This window comes from Manis pentadactyla, chromosome 7, assembly GCF_030020395.1.
Source record: "Manis pentadactyla isolate mManPen7 chromosome 7, mManPen7.hap1, whole genome shotgun sequence".
Taxonomy (NCBI): Eukaryota; Metazoa; Chordata; class Mammalia; order Pholidota; family Manidae; genus Manis; species Manis pentadactyla.
In genome coordinates, this window is record NC_080025.1 from 5,447,549 (window position 1) to 5,466,535 (window position 18,987).

Genomic DNA, 18,987 nt, shown 5'->3' on the forward strand with positions numbered 1-18,987 from the left:
CACAAAGAAGACTTAACAATTAATTGTCATCCCTTCATGTCTGAGATTCTAGGAATCTTCTCAACCCTTCTCAGATTCCTCAGTGGCTGGTCATAAAGTCAGGATGTTGAAGGGTCATAACCGCCGTCGTCATTATCCTATCTGGCTGTACCTCCGCTGCCTCCAGGGCTGCTCTGCCGTTGCGCACGGGCCATCCAGCCCTGGCAGTTGGAGGGGTGAGAGTGCCCATCAGGGCTGGTGTGGGCAGGCCGTCTTCTGAGGGGCAGCATGTACTGCATAAACAGCAGCGCCCTGGGAATAACAGAGTGGATTTAATATGACTGGGCTATTTCCTGGCATAGGACACTGAGCAGTTTAGCTGCCTTCACTTTCTTTTTCTTGATAAAACAGGTCACTATCTACTTTGACTGTTGAAAAGATGACGGGTGATTTGTGCCAAGTCTGTCCCGCAGTAGGCACTGCATAAGTGGTTGGTTTCCTTCCCTGTCCAATGCAGTGGGCTTATTCTGACAGGAGAGTCTCACATGTAATCATGAGCTTGGATAACAGTCCAGAGAGACCACTTCCAGGTTTTCCATTGGTGAAGTCTCTTGCCACCACCTCTTGTGGACCCTGAGACTGGAGCCTAAGGCCCAGGCCTCCCTATGTTCCTGGCCTTGACTAGCCCCCATCCCCTTTTCAGCTCAACTATACACACAGTGAATTTTTCCTACAGTTTGACTCAGGAAATTGGTATGGGTGGGTGGCTGCTTTCTGGAGAAGACAAATTTGCAGACAGTCTCCCACTGGAGCAGACAGTATTCAGTGTACTCCTGCTTTGCAAATGTATTTGACGTTATAGAGCTCCTTTGGGAGAATTAGTCAGCTGTACCACCTTCAGGCACTGCCCTTCAACCACCCACACAGACGGCCCAAAGGCGGAAATGCAGGCGGAACTGCCCACAAGCGTTTACCCAGAACATTCGCTGGACTTCCATGTGCTGTGCAGTTAGGCTGGTGAGAGTGAGATGCTGATTGAAGACACACCTTGTTCTCAGCATAGGAAGGCTTAGGAGCAAGTCTAGATGGAAGCATGAGCTGGGCCCTGTTTGCATGCCGATCTCTCTGTGATATTTAGGTTGTATTTGTTTGTGTCATGGTGAGTATAGATTAAAATTGCAACTTTCCATATCAAGTCACCTCTTGTGACCGCTTGTCTGAAGTTTGCTCTGTATCATGTAGATTTAGTTCTCGTAGCAGGTATTTCTTATTTACTCATGTAGATCTTAGTGGATCAAAGCAGACTTAGGGATAATTGATGCAGGGCTAGACAGACACAAAGCCTTGAAAGCCAGCACTGTCGCTTACATATTGCTGTTTGGTAATTAAAATGACTGTCATTGCTTATCATGTTGCCTTTGAATTATGTTACTTTAAAGCTATTTTTAACTTTCCTGTTTATTTCTTCACTTCTCAGTCTTCTCTCTGGTCATAGAGACATTAAACAAGACACATGCTGTAATTAAGTTGTGTTCTTTTCATTTAGGTATAGAAACTGATCTCTGATTTATCACCAACAAACATCGTGCACTTTTATTGTGCATACAAATCCACACCCATGAACATGTGCCGCCCCACACCTGCAGGAGAACTTCCGGCTGGAAAGCTTGTTTTCAGCAGTGATTATCACTTTCTTCTGCATTGCTGATCACTTACTTTTTCTTAAAATTGTGTTCATCAACTCCTTCTTCATGCCTGTGGAATTACATACTCAGTTGGAATACTGCACGGTAGCTCTGCAAATACACCTCCAATCTCATGTCCACTTCTTAATGGACTCCAGTCAGTGTCTTGGTACGAAAAGCCTTTCATTACTTACTTCACTCTGGCCTTGTTTTACTTTATTTGCTCAGTGAGTTTTATAGTCTGGTTGCTTCTTTTTGTCAAGTGGCTTGTATTCTTCCAAGTATAATAGTTCACCATCTAAAATATCTGTAACTTCAGTTCATAATGACTTTCTGCTACTGTCTGTTTCTCATATATTACTTTTTGGAATAACTAATAGAAATGTGCATTCAGCATAATTCCTTTTTTTTCTTTTTGCTAAACTAATAGGGACTGAAACATGCCCCCTATCAATCTCATTATTATACCTAGGGCTATCATTTTAAAAAGTGGTACTTGTGAACAATGGCTATGACAGAAATTCCAGGAAAAAAATGTTTTTTAAAACCCTATTTTACACTGGTCCCACTGTTTCTCTTTTCCTATCCAGAAGACCAGGGCTTGCTCACCAATACGTGCTCCAAAACTACTGCGAGCTTTTGATGTGGGGAGCATGTGGGTGCGCTGTCCCGCAAGCCCATGCTTTGGTTTGGTAGCGTGTTACTATTGAGGGCATCTGCCTGCAGGGAACTGAGATGAGGTCCCTTGCTGGTTCTCGTAGAGCCGGCCAGTGTCAGTCAGCCTGGCTTTGGAGATCTACAGGGATTCGGCCAGTCATGAAGTTTACACAGAGGTTAAGTTAGTTTAGTGTCTGCTGTAGTTAAAGAAGTAACTGTTAGTTCAGAATATATTTACTAAACACATTCCATGTTCCATGCTTGTGTTCCACGCTAATAAAAAACAAAAGGCCTTCATGCCAGTCAGTCAGTGTTCTGCATTCTGTCGCTTTACTGAAGCCATTACCATCTTCTACTTTTAAAAGAGGATTATAGCTATTATGGTGCCACATCTTAAACTAAATGACTTCCAGACAGCGGTCAGCTAGTCGACAGTGCATGTGGAGGCTATCTTGCTACTGTATGGCTACTTAAAAACTCCAGTGCTCAAGGGCAGCGTCGCCCTGCTAGTGCAACTGACATTCCATCGGGAGAGCGCCTCCTGTCTCCAGGGCTTGTCCGTGATCCCCACCGTGGCAGGGGAACGTGTATCGGGCACTTGCCTGCCCTGGCCCTGTGGCTGCATTGCAGCTCCTCCGCAGCTGCTGCTTGCCCTCTGCACCGCCGCCGCCTCCGGGGCTAGCACTGCAGGACGCCCAGCTGCAGCACCGGCCGACTGGCCACACCGCCGATACTCACGAGCTTAACTTTTTTCTGCCGCCTCATGCAGTGTCAGGGTTTGAGGAAACAGACAGCTCAGTTCAGAAAGGTTCTGCATGTGCTATTGCTTAGTGTTTATACTTTGACTAAGGTTTTTTTTTAATTGACCACTGAGAGACCAGTCAAATGGTGTAGTAGTTTTTAGTTTAATACAAAAATTTAACATGAATATTTGAGTATAAGGAGTTAGAGGTTTCTGGATGTCTTTCAACAGAAAACCTTAAACTACCTGTCAGTTTTGGCTGGGTTTACTTACAGAGAATGTATCCAAACAGACTGTTATTTGAGCTTTTTAGAGCTCCCTCCTCATTGTTTACCTAGTTGACAAAAGAGAAAAGCAGGAAGCACGCCGGTCTCTGTGTAGGCGTCCCTGTCTTCAGGCGCGGAAGTTTGGACTAGGTTCCTCAGCAGGATGCCGAGAGTTAAAACCCTGGGATTTCCCAAAAGAAGGATGTTCTTCATGGCAGGTGGACTACGGAGGTAGAGGTGGAAAGAAAGGGTGAGAGAGGGATGCAGGATTTCTGACCTGAATGTGCCCCCTGAGCCGACCTGGTCCTCTGAGACACCAGCACTGTGTGGAGACAGAATCGACTTGCCTCGTTTTCTGCACTGATGCCTCCAGTGCTGATCAAATCACTTATCTTTTAAATTTAAATACATATTTCATTGAAATGGTTCAGTGTGCAACGCTCTGCTTTCCTCTTAGAAAATGTGCCTGTTACTAGTTGTCCAACATCTGCTTCATCACCTCACATCTTTTATGATACTCTTTTCTATATGACTTCTTTTTGGGGTATGATTTATTACACATGCATCAAAGTTTTGGGTTCTGTTCATTTAGATTTACATTTTAGGTGTGCCTTATAGAGAACTAAAACCACCTATTCATTTTTAATGACTTTTTTTGTCAAGATCCATTTTAAAATTTGAATTTTTTTCTGGAGCCGATATGTTGTAGCCATTGCTAAATATATTGTATAGCCACAAAAAATTCATTGTCCACCTGCTAGAGACTTAGAAGACTGAGTAAAGTCAGTTGCCTCAATGAAGAATTTAATACAAACTTTTCTTATGCGGGTTACTCCAGCTTTATTTGAAACACCGTGCTATACACTATGAATCTGTTAACAAATACCAATAGTTGCTTGATGGAATCACAGCTTACTTTGACAGTGATACAAAAAAACATTAATAACTATTGAGTCTTAATTTGCTTCAATGTACATTGTTTCCCAAGCCTGTTTAATAAGAACCATGTGGGCTTTCTTGTCTATATGAGACTTGAAACATTTATATTGTCCTAGTTTTCTAACTGCTATATATTTAGCTAGGTTTATGAGACCAGTGTGTCAGATAGAGCACTACCACTGAATGCTTCTTAAAAGAAAAGTTATGTAATTCTTTGAGGCAGGAGAAATACCTGTGCTCCCCAGCTTCAAGCAGAAATACTTGTGAGGACTGACATTTGAAGTTGGAATCATTCCAAATCTCCATATGACTAGAAGCAGTCAAATAGACACAAGCTCTTAAGATGAAAAATATTTCCTCCTTTCTCCCATGCTGGCAGATGCACATTCCCTTTTAAAATATAGCTGAACAACTAAGTGAACAGATTTCAGAAGAGCTGCATCAATTTCTCCAGGTATTCTTCACTGTTGATCCCACGGAGTGCAGCAAATCAGAAGGAAGAGAAAAGGTCCCCGAAAAGAATTCAGTCAGCAAGGACTTACTGAGGGCCTTCCGTGCCAAGAATACTGAACCAGTTGTCATGGGGAGACCAGAGAGATCAGAGGCATGACTCAGGTCCCAGAGACTGACGGTGGGGATGGTTCAGGATTGCAGCAGACATCTCTTCTGTAAACCAACATTTGCTCTCTTTGCCGCCTCCAAGCTGGGCTGCATAAAATAAATGGAAGGTCATCATTGCCTTTAAGAAAACTTTACCATTAGAGGATGACCCACATGTGCAGCCAGGAGCGCTGGCAGCGTGCACACATTTTGTCATTCCACACCACCGCTGATAATACACGGGAATTCCGCCTCCCAGTCCCAACTTCCAGTAGGATATACCTTCAATTTAAATTTTTAACATTGCATTTCATTTCTCTGAAATAATAAATATGATTGCTACTAATAATTGAAGGGTCTGCTGCTTCAGTGTCTTTTCTGTGCTAGGCTCTGTGATATGGGATGAAGAAAAGACACATAGGCAGCCCTTCCTGCCCTTGCTTTGCAAAGTCCTTGCTTTCCAGGCACTGTGTTAATTAAAACTTTTTTTTTTTTGGCAATTTGCAAATCTGTCCTGACTTTACACTTCACACTTTATTTCAAAATGTTTGACTTATGGAAGAAATGTGAAGATAATACAGATTTCCCCTGTACCATCTCATGGTTTATCCCAGTGGTTTCATCTTGTGTAACTGTGTGGTGTTTGTCAAACCCAGAAATTAATGAAGTTGTGATACTACTAGGAAAGCACCTGCCGTTCCTGGGATACCACCAGGTTTTCCACCACTGCCCCGTGTCTGTTCCAGGAGCCACTCCAGGGCACCACACTGTGTTTAGTCTTCATGTGTCCTTAGCCTCTTCCTGTGTCTTCTTGTCTTTCATGACCATGACCCTTTGGAAGACTGCTGTTTAGACATTTTAATCTACTGTCCTTCAATCTGGGTTTGTCTCATGCTTTTCAGTTAATTTGGTGCTACAGATTTACTGGAAGAATCCCCTTGAAGTATTACCGTACACACCATGTTGGGGTGATGATAATGACCTTGACCGTGTAGTTAAGGAAGTGTCTGCCAGGATCCTTCAATGTGAAATTACAGTTTTTTCCCTTCCGTGCCCTAATCAGTAGAAGGAAAGTACTAAGTCCAGCCCACACTCGGAGGGTGGTGGTAATGGAACTCCACCTCTTGAGGAGAGGGGTATTGAAGATTTGTGAGTACATGTTACAGTACCACATTAATGTTCTATGCATATAAAAACATACCTGCTTGTTAGAGTTTGGACTGCATTTTAGCATTTTTGCCTGTGCATCTTGAATGCATTGTTCCGAATGCATTCTCTGGTAGCCAACAGAAGCCAAGATCTTGGTTTTCACGGCCATTCTACAGTAAAAGGAGCCACACATTGGGGCAGATGGCTGACTCTTGGCTGCAACAGCAAATACGCAGGATGGACCTGGAGCTTCTTGTGCTGCCAGGAAGTAAGGGCTAAGAACAAAACAAAGGCTGACGTCATCAAGGGACAGAGGAAACATGCCACAGTCTCCCACTGGCTGAAGGTGGAATAATTTCACCAACAAAATAAGTTGTGACAATATTGGGTTATAACTCTCCCCAAGTAAAACTAATACCTGTGAGTCCATATTGATAAAACTGAATGGCTAAGTGGGAGAAAGAGACAAACGTTTTCCAGCTCCAACTACTAAATGTAGAAACAATGAAAGAAGTAGAATATTGTTGTTACAATTTGATAATTTCCTTCCATTAATATCTACCAAAAATATATTTCTTATCATTTTTATCAAATAGATGAACTATTTTACAAAGTGCTCTTAGCAATTAGTCCAGATGCTATTTATGCCACAAGATTATATTTCATTATGAAATTGACATTTACTGTTGGAAATTTGAAAAATTCACATAATTATAAAGAAAAAAATACATGCAATCTAGACTGTAAATAAGTCTCTTGGGCTTCTAGTGTGCATATCACTGTATTTGCTCTTTTTTGTGAGCATTTTATATTTATGTACTTTGTACAAAATTTGAATAATATGGCAGATGCTGTTTTGCCCCTTGAATATTTGTTTAGCATCTCTTATGAACTTCTTTTCAATATTAAGTATTTTAAAATCATTATTTTAATTACTGGATTCTATTACATTTCATAGAAGGTCCATATACATTTATCTTAAAAGTCTTATGATATCTTACTGCTGTAACACCCTTGCATAAAACTCTTTTCCTATACTTTATTGTAGGTAAAATAAGCTTTTAACAGGATTAAAAGTCCAAAAAACATAAACATTGAAAGCTTTTCTTATGCACTCAAGTGTCACTTTTTAATACTTCATGAAACTGTAGAATAATTTAACCATTGCAATATTTTGGACACTCAGATAATTCCAGACACTGATGGTACACACATTTTTATCCAAATTACTGACCAAATTCTCAAGCATCTTAGGTCACTAATACATATGGCTAGATTGATATCCAAAATAGATTACACTATGGCAAATGTCAACCAATAATAATTATTTCTATTTCATGTGCTGTGGTTAATGTTAACTATAATCATTTTCTAAAAATACTTCCCAATTTTTATGTGTGACAAGGGTATCTTTAAATACCTGCTTTTGTTTAAATTTTAGTGGGTTTCAGTGAGTAACACTGAAAAAGAAAATGATCTCTGAAAATGAGTTTGATCACATATTTTTATCTAATGGTCTATCAGTTACTCAATACTTTCATTAATTCAGTATAATCAAACATAAGTTCAAAGTTTTTAATGAAAGTATGTTATACTTTTCTAAATTTATTGAGGTATGATTGACAAAATATATATATTTAGGGTCTATAGGTTTATTTTGATGGCAGACAAAGGGGACCTAGAAAACAAAACATATCTACTTTGAAAAAGATCAAGAAAAATAAGCTGTATAATACATCCCACTAAATATTTGAAAATACTTGTTTTTATACTTGTACACATTTTAGTTCAAAAGATTATTTTCCAAGAATTCACATTATACACAAATAGTTTGGAAGAATCAAGTATGATGTTCTTAGAACAGATAATTATTTGAAAATACTTTTTATACTTGTACACATTTTAGTTCAAAAGTTTATTTTCCAAGAATTCACATTATACACAAATAGTTTGGAAGAATCAAGTATGATGTTCTTAGAACAGATAATAAATTCAAAATAACTTTGTCATTTTAACAGTATATAATCCCAGTAGTAAACATGGTAATTCAATAAAAGATGCTTAAGTATCTTTAGAAATACAAGCAGTATATATATATCAGTAATTCTTTGGTGGCATCTTTGTGTGTAACCTGAAATGTCATTGCGTTAGGCTGTTTAAGCTAGCAGATCTCTATAAGGTAATAAAACACATACTTGGATATGTTCGACTATCTTGTCTGCCAAGAAAAAAAAAACATTAAAATAAAGTCTTTATTGTTGAAACACCTGAAGAGGCCAGAAGGGACTTTAACTTCTCTCACTGAAGTGCAAGAAAATGCAAAAATTAAGGCAGAATGCACATTTTCATTATGTTAATTTCTTTTATCAGCAAAAGTAGAAAAACCATCCATCTGTTGAATTACAAAACATGTTTGCCAAGCACTTTATTCCTTTTAATTTTAATCCTTGTGTATTTTAGGAGAAATGAAATCCATATGTTTGCTATTTTTACTTGTAGATTCTACCAAAGTTAAGCAAGTTTATTCAAGTTCATTGTATTTTCCCTAAATCTTTTCTTTATCAATTTCAGATTGAGTTTTTTAAGTGCAAGCACAGTAGAAAATAGAGCCTTGATTAGTTACATATATTCTGTTACCACTTTTTCATTAATCTATTCCTTTATTCAATAAAAAATGAAGTGCCAGGGTATATCAGATTCCATTAACTCTTTACAAAAAAATTGAGTAAGTCACAGTGTCTGCCATCAAGTTGTTTACACTCAAGTCACAGGAATACGTGAGGTGACCACAGTCTTGTGAATTACATTAACAAACAAACATATGAGTAGGGTTGTCTGTTTTCTTGCTGAATTGTTAACTAAAAGGAGTAACCAGAGCATCCTCTGAATTCTGGTTTAGATCTTGTCTGTTTAGCAATTCTGGAAATATAATTGTAAAGATATGAAAGCAAACTCAAGACTGTGGCCAATGATAAGTACACCGAGTGAGTAACTGGATTAATTTTGGGGGATCTTTACTAAACAGCGATGACAGCTTACATGCTGTTGGCTTTATCCATGACAGGAGCCACTGTTGGACCTGCCCTATGCTGTTTTTGCTCACAGTAGTTCAATGAAGTGGTTGTTCTCCATGCTGTACAATGGCTTTGAGGCCAGTTGGACGAGTCTACTTCAATTGTGCAGCCTGATTCCAGAGGCCATGCTCCTAATCGCTGTGCTCTGTCACCTTTCAGAGAAGTGGCAGTTAATGAGGCTGAATTGGAAAACTGAACCAGTAACGTTCGGTTTTAACACTCTCTTTCTCCTGAAACGAAACTACCGTTATCCTGGCAGTGTGTGGGCAGAAAATTCAGTCATTATCTCACTATGGGTGTTGGTTGATTTCTGATACTTTGACCAGATGACCTATATAAAGTCACAGTTTTAAGTATCTGAACCACAAAGAGTTGCTCTTATCTCTACAACTTAAAGCCCCTGGTGTGTGGTGTTAGTGCACCGCATGATGGAATGGGCCACTTTTCAGGGCTCTGGGCTTTGTAGTCTGTGACGGGGTGACAAGAAGTATGCGACTGGTGTTCATGGAAGGGGCATGCAAACAAGGCTGGCTGCTTAAAACACATTAGAAAACGAAAATAAAATAAAAAATTTTTTGTTGACAAAGGTCACTTCTGTGATATAATTAAATGTTTAGTTTCCTGCTGGTACACACAGTGTAAGGGAACGAGAAATGTAGATTACAAAGACGAGAGATACAGAATTGACACTAAAAATCAAGTCTTCCAGAATGCATATGTGTTTAGCACATGACGCAAACTTAATTTTCAAGTAATAAAGGAATCTAAAGAAAAATTTAACATAGGCTATATCCAGTGTATTATATTATCAAAGGAACAAATGTTTGACTTGCTTACCTTCTTGGTACTTAAAATTCCTGGAAACAATGATATGATACCCAGATATTTTAAAGGGGAGAAGAAAGTGCAGCAAGAATTTTCTGTAACTAAGCTCTCATGCTTGTGAAGGCAGCAGAAACTACCCTCCTAAGTGGAGGTGCTCAGGAAATACACCAGTTTCTAGCTGCAGAAATAAGATAATAAAACTAATTATCAAAATATTTCTCTGTAAACATAAATACAGTTTTTGCTATTACATAAAACACATTTTGGATGCAATAGTTGTGCAGAGAAAATAAAATGTGCCCACTCTTTATTTTTAAAAACAAAAATGTACTGATTAATATTCAAATATAACTAATAATGCATGTTGAATATACACTTTTGTAAAACACTCATAAAATTAAAGGCATGATATGCACCTCAAAGTAACTGGAAAAGATCACCACAAACCAAGCATAATTAATGCTATTGCAACATATAAAACAAAGGATGAGCAAAGGGGGAAAGCATAAAACTCCAGATGCATAAAGTAGGAGCAGAAAGCCAGCTACTATAGCCTTATGAGAACGCATTTATATGGGTCTTGCTTTTAAAGATAGATATTCAACTTGTTAAAAACAAAATACACTATTACACCGCGAAGCAGACTTGCTTGTAAAAAGTTAGACATTAGGCAACGACTTACTAAGAAGTAGTAAATACCAGATTGATACTAGCTTTAGACAAATTCAGATTCAAAGGAAATGTATTAAATGCCTAAAATTGTTTTGTTTTATTGTGTTTGGAGTAAATCTCAAGATAGAGTGGTCATGAATCTAAATTTGCAACAAAGAGAATTGCAGTATGGAGTAAGGAGATGTTAGCTTTGTAATTTGATTTTAAGAAAAGTTAAAAGTAAAGAATAAATAAAACAGAAAAGCCACTTACTATATAGAAGGGATCGGGTAGACAATTTTAGTGAGATCTTGTAGTGTATCTTTGACAGATTAACCAAAAGTAAAGAAAATTGGGCTGCTAGCTGTTGTTTGCTTACTTATTTGTCTCCTCCCTTTCTTGGTAACAGAATCTTGATACTATAAGTATTTATTTTGCTGTCACTAAAGCCAACTAAAGTATTATATCTCCCAGCCTGCCTTGCAGCTGGTGTGAACATAGAAGTCAGTCTGACCAATGAGATAAGCATGGAGCCTGTTCTGGATCCCCTGAAACATAGCCTTCTGGGAAAATTCTTCAAGAGAGCTGGCTCAGCAGAGGTCGTGTCCCTTCAGCTTCATCCTCTGCTCTCTGCAGCTCAGAACACAGATGTGTTGCTGGAAATTCAGTGGCCATCTTTGATCAGGATGCCGTCTTGAGAAAAAGTCACCCACGGGAATAACAGGAAAAGAAAGATGGGCTGTTGATGGCAGTGAGCTGCAGTTCGGACATGGGTTGCAGACGTTCAGAATTGTCTCATGTGAGAGAAAACTCTCATTCTATTTAATTAACTGTATTTTGGATGTTCTGTTTAATGCAGTCAGATGCAATTTTTAATTGAGACCAATATAAAGGTTTTAGTTCATTTAACTAATGTTGAACCCATGTTCATACTATGCAGATAATTGCTACGTCTTTCCTTTCAATATCTATAGAATTTTTTTTGTATAGCTGGTTTATTGAGGCAGTAGCTGGTTTTAATGAGATAATATAGCATCATAATACTTCCAGGTGTATACCATAAGGATTTCATATATATATTATGAAATGATCACCACAAGTCATTAGCATCCATCACACACATAGTTACATATTTTTGCTTGTGATGAGAACTTGAAAAATACACTCTTAGCAAATTTCAAATACACAGTACTATTAACTACAGTTAGCTTGGGCTATATTACATCCCCAGGAAGTTTGTATTTTTTAACTGGAAGTTTGAATTTTTTAACCACTTTTACCCATTATATCAGCCCCCTCACCTCATCTCTGGTAACTATCAATCTGTTCTCTTTATGAGTTTTAGATTCTGCATGTAAGTGAGAGATCATACACTATTTGTATTTCTCTGTTTGACTTGTCACAAATGGTAGGATTTCCTTTTTTATGGCTGAACAATATTCCTGTGTGTATGTGTGTGTGTGCCTTATAATTTATCCTTTCATCCATTGTTGGTCGTTTAGATTGTTTCCATTTCTTGTCTATTGCAAATAATGCTTCAGTGAACTTAGTGCTGCAGATATTTTTTTGTGTTAGTATTTCCATTTTCTTCAGATAAACACCCACAAGTTGGGTAGCTAGATTGTAAGTTAGTTCTATTTTTAACTTTTTGAGGAACCTTCATACTGTTTTCCATAGAAGCTATACCAATTTATATTCCCACCAATAATGCACCAGGGTTCCCTTTTCCCCAGATTCTCACCAGCATTTGCTATGTGTTGCCTCTGATGATAGCCATTCTAACAAGCATGAAGTGATATCTCATTGTGGTTTTGGTTTGCATTTCCTTAATGATTAATGATTTTGAGCATTGTTTCATGTACCTCTTGGGTGTCTGTATGCCTTTCTGGAAAAATGGCTATCCAGATCTTCTGCCCATTTTTTAATCAGATTTATTTTTTGCTGTTGAGTTGTATGGATTCTTTATGTATTTTGGATATTAACCCTTTATTAGATATGATTTGCAAGTTGCAAGTATTTTCTCCCATTTCATTGGTTGACTCTTCAATTTGTTGATGGTTTCCTTTGCTATGCTGAAGTCTTTTAGTCTGACTTAGTTCCACTTGTTTATTTTTGCTTTTATTGCCTTTGCCTTTGATGTATATATTCAAAAATCATTACTAAAGTAGATGTCAAAGAGCTTACTGCCTATGTTTTGGTCTGTGATTTCAGAACTTACATTCAAGTCTTTATCCATTTTGAGTTATTTTTTTTGTGTAGTTATAAGGTAGTGTCCAGTTCTTCTTTTGCATGTGTCTGCCCAGTTTGCCCAATACCATTTATTGAAGGGATTTTCCTTTTTCCACTGTATATTCTTGGCTCCTTGTTGTAAACTTACCATATATGCATGAGTTGATTTCTGGGTTCTCTATTCTGTTCCACTCATCTGTGTGTCAGTTGTTATGTCAATACCATACTGTTTTGATTACTATAACTATGTAATCTGGGTTGAAATTTGATTGTTTGAGGCCACCTGCTTCGTTCTTCCTTCTCAGTATTGCTTTGGCTATTGAGAGTTTTTTGTGATTATATACAAATTTTAGGGTTCTTTGTTCTATTTCTGTGAAAAATGCCATTGGTATTCAGATAGTGATTGTATTGAATTCTGTACATGGCTCTAGGGTAGACATTTTCACAATATTAATTCTTCAGATCATTTACATAAAATATCCTTCTATTTATTTGTGTCTACAGTTTCCTTCATCAGTGTCTTACAGTTTTCAGTGTACAGGTGTTTTACCTCCTTGATTAAATTTATTCCTATATATTTCTTTCCTTTTGATGCATTGTAAATGAAATTGCTTAATTTCTTTCAGTTACTTCATTATTAGTGTATAGCAACACAACAGATTTTTGTATATTAAGTTTGTGTCCTGCAACTTAATTATCTAGTTGTAACAGTTTCCTAGTGGAGAGTTTAGGGTTTTCTATGTATATATTATGCCATCTGCCTATACCAGAAGTTGTACTTCTTCCTTTTAAATTTGGGTGTCTTCTGTTTTTCCTGTTTAATTGCTATGGCTAGGGGCTTCAAATATTATATTGAATAAAAGTGGTGAGAGTGAGCACTCTTGTTTCTGATCTTAAAAGACAAGCTTTCTGGTTTTCACTATTGAGTATGGTATTTGCCGTGGACTTGTCACATGGCCTTTACAGTGTTGAGGTATGTTCCCTGTGTACCCAGTTCATTGAGATTTAATATAAATGGATGTTGAAAAAACTTTTAAAGAATCTATACTTTAATGCAAAAAAGTTTTACATTTGCCCAACTTTTAGAAACAATGAACAGAATGCAACCCTGGATAGTATCTGTAAATGAATAATATATGCTTAAAGCTTCAAAGAGTTGCAGCTATTTAGATGAAACAAGGCAAAAATAAAAATAATACTACATTAAATAATTAATAGTCAGAAAAGAAGAAGTTATTCCTGCATTAATGACTGCAAGCTTCTAGGATCAAGAGCCTTTACCTGTCTTGACTACCTGGTGGGGACAGGGGTTCAAAACTCTCTATTCTCACCACCGCCCTGGGAATGGGTCAGGAGTTCCTTTAATTGTGTGCATTGGGTCATATTCTCAGGAGTGATTCATAGCATAAGGCACAGTAAGTCCATTTGTGGACATACAATGTAAGAGAATAGTCCAAAATGCAAACTGGGATTTATACCAAAGGATATTTATACATACCTTTAAAAAAATTCTAACAAAACATAGTAAATAATCAAAATGTCTAACAGGAAAATAGTTAAATTATGGCAAGTAGATTATTATTCAATCATACTGAACAATTAAACAAAATTCAGTATTATGCAACTAATGTGACTTTGTATACACAAACATATACATGTACAAAGAAAATATACACTCAAATATTAATTATATGGAAGTTTGTATGTAGAATATATCTAGTCAAGAAAATGATAAAGGAAGGACAACACAAATATCAGTGGTGACTTCCACTTAGTAGGAAAATCAGTGATTATTATTTATATGATTTTGTTTCTAGTTTTCTGCAGGCATAAAATTTTACTTTCATAGAAAACTTAGAATTTAAAAAAATAGAACTATGTACAGAAATTAAGATATGTTTGATGAAATCTATATGAAATTATAATCAAAGAACGTGATTCTTTGAGTTGTCTTATTAACCATAGGCTATTAAGCCTAAGTTCTCAGAATCAACAGAGAATTATTTTTCTATATTCTTTCATGGCATTCAGAGGGAACAAAGCATTCTTTTAAATGTAGTTGCTCTTGAGCTGAGGAAGGGTTGGTGCCTGAGAATGAAAACAGCGTAAGAACACGGAAGCATGTGTGTTTAGAACCTGAGAAAGGAGAGCTTTGGGGCTGTGGAAAGGGTCCCTGTGGCGGAACCAGTCAAGGAGAGGGAGGGTTGGGGGAGAGAAGACTGGCAACGTGGGGGGAGCCAGGGAGTATGACACGGTGAGGGTCTGCCCTGAAGGCACGAAAAAGGCAGTAGCTGATTTTAAGCAGGGACTTGACCTGAACTTTTAATCAGACCTGTTGATTTAAAAGAGGACTGTACCTGTCATGAGGGGACCCGGGAAGAGGGGAGACAGGGTGAGGCTGGTGGAGCAGAAACCCCTAAGAAGGCGTTACAGGTAGGGGAGAATGCGACCTGGGCTGATGTGACTTGGTACACACAAACACATACATGTACAGAGTTAAAATACATGGGCATATATGTAAAATGTTTATATTTGTATATTAAGTTAATTTCAGCTACTCCTAGAACAGTTAAAAATGGCCATATATTAAACACCACTTTTTCAGGAAATGTACTTTTTTTTTTTTGCAGTTAGTCTAACAATGCAGGCAAAAAATACCTTAAGTTGTACTGTCTTTTGAAGTCTTATGTTTCTAGATGTTCACTTAGGTTCATAGATCAGACAGAAGATGGAATTCTTAGTTGAGACCATGGTTAATTACACTTCTGAGGGTCGTGGGTGTTCGGTAAAATGTCAGGAAGTTGTTGCCTGTGTCACTAATAGAAATAGCAGATTTCTTGCAAGGAACGTGAACCCCTGTAGTTCACTGCATGCAATCCCTAGTGACGTGGAAGAAGACCGTCACTGTGTCCACACCTTTGCTGGTGGGGTAGAAACATGCATTTACAAGTGGAAGACTTAGCCACCTAACGGGCTTCAGCGTTGGGTGGGTGAAGAGAGGCTGAGCAGCGGCACCAGCTTTAGAGTGAATCCATGGCCGTGACGTAAACGAGCAGGCGTTAGAGAGTCATCTTCTGAGATGAGCATGGTTTACATAAAAGGAAAGATACCAAAGTTGATTTATTGTTGACAAACTGCAACATCTCTAGTTACATGAAGGTAATGAAAAGTAAAACAATTAGTGGTTTGGAAAGATTCACAAAAAGGTTGAATTCACTCTCTGTTGCTACAGAAAAATGTTAGGGCCGTTAAAGTCCAGTCTGAATTCTTAATCTATAATCTGGATAGTACTAAACTGAGTATAAATGATAGGATTACAGTGGATGGGAATTTTCTGGCAGGACTGATAAAGGGAGAAATATGGACATACAAGTTTGGTAATAGCTGGTTATTAGGAAAATTAAAATCAGAGACCTGCATCAGTGGGTGGTGTGTGTAAAGCATACACAATTGCCTTGTGAAGCTTGTGTGGAGATCCTTGTGTGATATTCTCCTTCCAGGGAGACCTTGGCAGCCAGATACCATTTGATATCTGTCTTACACCTAAGAATATCTCAAAATATTCTCAGAACTAGTTGAACTAAAATGTATATTAATATTATATATACAATTATATTTTCTTTCAATTACATATCTACTTTATAAAGATTGTGAATCTACTCTGAAGAAAAGTGCAATTTGATATTAGCTTTATGCATTTTTGCATCCACATGTGCCCACATGTATTGGTCTCGGGATTACATGCATCTGCTGCATCTTGCAAGCAAGTCGGACTCAAACCACAGTGGCTTCCTAGATTCCTAGATGCTGTGTTTTTCCTCAGCCCACAGCAGAGACAATTTGACCTTCTACAGTACTAAATTGAGTAAAAATGTATAGCCTTTTCCAGGTCTTAGTTTTCACCCCCATATTCATGGGACCAATTTTGTGAAGGTTATATTTTAAGGAACCTGATTTTCTTGGTTCAGATATTTCGGCATTAAATATTTCTGTAGTGAATGCTCACCTTACAGTCTAGTTGATCACATCCCCATAGCCTAAATTACATCCTGACTTCAACTCTCCAAATACTGATACTTTTGATATCAGTTCTGTAGGATAATACCATTAAAACCGTCATCATCTGAGTGTGATCATACTCTTCCAGCTATAGGGGTGTTAGTCTAACAATTAAAAATGTGCTTCCTGCTATTTGCATATATTCTTAAACTCTAGAATTCTGAATACTTAGATTTTACCCTTGCCATTTCCTACTTCTAGCTGGTAAACTGTTCTGTCTGCTGTGAGTGAAAGTAAAGAGTGCCCTTCCCAGAACAAACCATAGAAGAATCAGCCTTTGATGCTAGCTTTATGTTCTACACGGCGACCAAGAAGGCTGCATACTGCAGGCCGTATGTTGCAGCATGGTGAGGCCACCGTCTCGTCCCACCTAGTTCCCAGTGCCCGGGACAGAAATCCTTGTTGCAGAGTGCTATAGGGCTGGCTTGCTGGGTTTGTATATTTAAGCTGCTGAGATTTGGGGGCTTTTTGCTGCACTGTAACTTTGAAAATGTACAAGAAATAGAAGGTTAAGTGTTCTTACTGCCCTAATAATAATAATAATATTCATGGGGGTGGGAGAAACTCTAGGAGATGATCAGGATGCTTATGGCCTCCATGATGGTGATGGTCTCATGGAGGTCTGTGCCTCCCCAAACTCACTGGGGTATAAACACTAAATAGTACAGCATTATATACCAATTATATCTCATGGTGGTCGGAAGAATAGGAAATTTCTATTGTGCCTGTAGATTTTAGGATTGTCGAAGGTAGCTGAAGGATGAGTAGCACCTTGGTAAGTGAACTAAAGAGGGAAGTGTATTTGAGGCAGAAGAAAGATACATTAAGGCAATTACAGAAAAACAGGAATATAGCATGCTTAGAGAGGAGCAATTTTTTTCAGAATTATTCTCCTCTACTTTCCCATTACTCTGTATCTCTACTGTGGCTCTTTCCCTGGTTACCTTTAGAATCAATTTAGAACTAACTTGGTATATATCCATTTCCTTCCTAGATTATGAACTCCTTGTGAGCAAGAACATTTTCTTTATTTTGCCCTGTATGTTATCTCATCTATTTTGAGTGAAATACCTGTCCAGTAAACAGCTGTTAATTTCAGTTATCTTGAATTACAGAAGCTATCAATTTTATTTTTCTGGAGTGTTTCATTCCTTTATTTAAAACTTCCTCATTCAGATACACACTTTGAGGAAAAAAATTAAAAAACTATGAGAAAGGCACACAGGACTGTCATGTGACTTCAAGCCATATTTTTCTAATAGGACACATTTGGATTTCTGAGTAATTATAAACATTCGTTAAAAATATCCTCGAAATAAAGTCTTTAAAAATGCTTATAACATTAAGTTTTCTGTGATATGCATAAATATACACATTAGTAAAATATCACAAGTTAGAGTCCTTAAAAATGCTTTAAGCGTAACAGTTCACACAGCAGTATGCATAAATACACACATTAGGAAAATATCACAGGATACGATTGTTAAAACTGCTTATAACATTAACAGATCTTACTGCGAAGTGCAGGTAATAAAAATTTACATGATCAAGAAGAGTGCTCATGTATAAGACCTGGGCTTCACCCATGATGATGGTGCAGTCTGCAGCCGTACGTGTATGCAGAGAACGCATGTGGTGCCTCAGACATCATATGACCTGAAACCAGTATAAATTCATATATATATATGCATAAAATTCTGGTACAAAGTTCTTTGACCCTAGAATATGCTGTTTTATTGCCTCCATAGTCTGTCTGTATTTATTGAACCCCCTGAATGGTTTTGAAGGAGTTACATCTATTTTCTATTAAAAAGTATCTCTCTTTTTTTTTCTGAAGTTCCTCTGCTACAGAATGGGAGTGCAATGCTCCATTGCTTATGTTACCAAAGGGACTTCTCAGTGATTCTTTTTATCCAGGGCATGTATGAGTTGGCAGAATGAGAATTAAGGACTATCAGATCTTGAATCCACATATACAGGACTTTAAAACTCAAGATATGCTAAAAGAAATTGACATTCGGATATTCTTCAGTGCCTTAGCTATAGCTGACCATATACAGTAACACACTTCAAAACTAAGTGGTGATAAATAAGAATAAAAACCAAATGACACCAGAAAAATATACACTGAT

The 18,987-nt window shown here is 37.7% G+C and overlaps 1 protein-coding gene across 4 annotated transcripts in view; it reads left to right on the top strand.

The window, feature by feature from the left end:
• The window catches only part of NEIL3 (nei like DNA glycosylase 3), a 585,035-nt gene that overhangs the window by 348,901 nt on the left and 217,147 nt on the right, over nt 1–18,987 (top strand). The window lies entirely within an intron of this gene.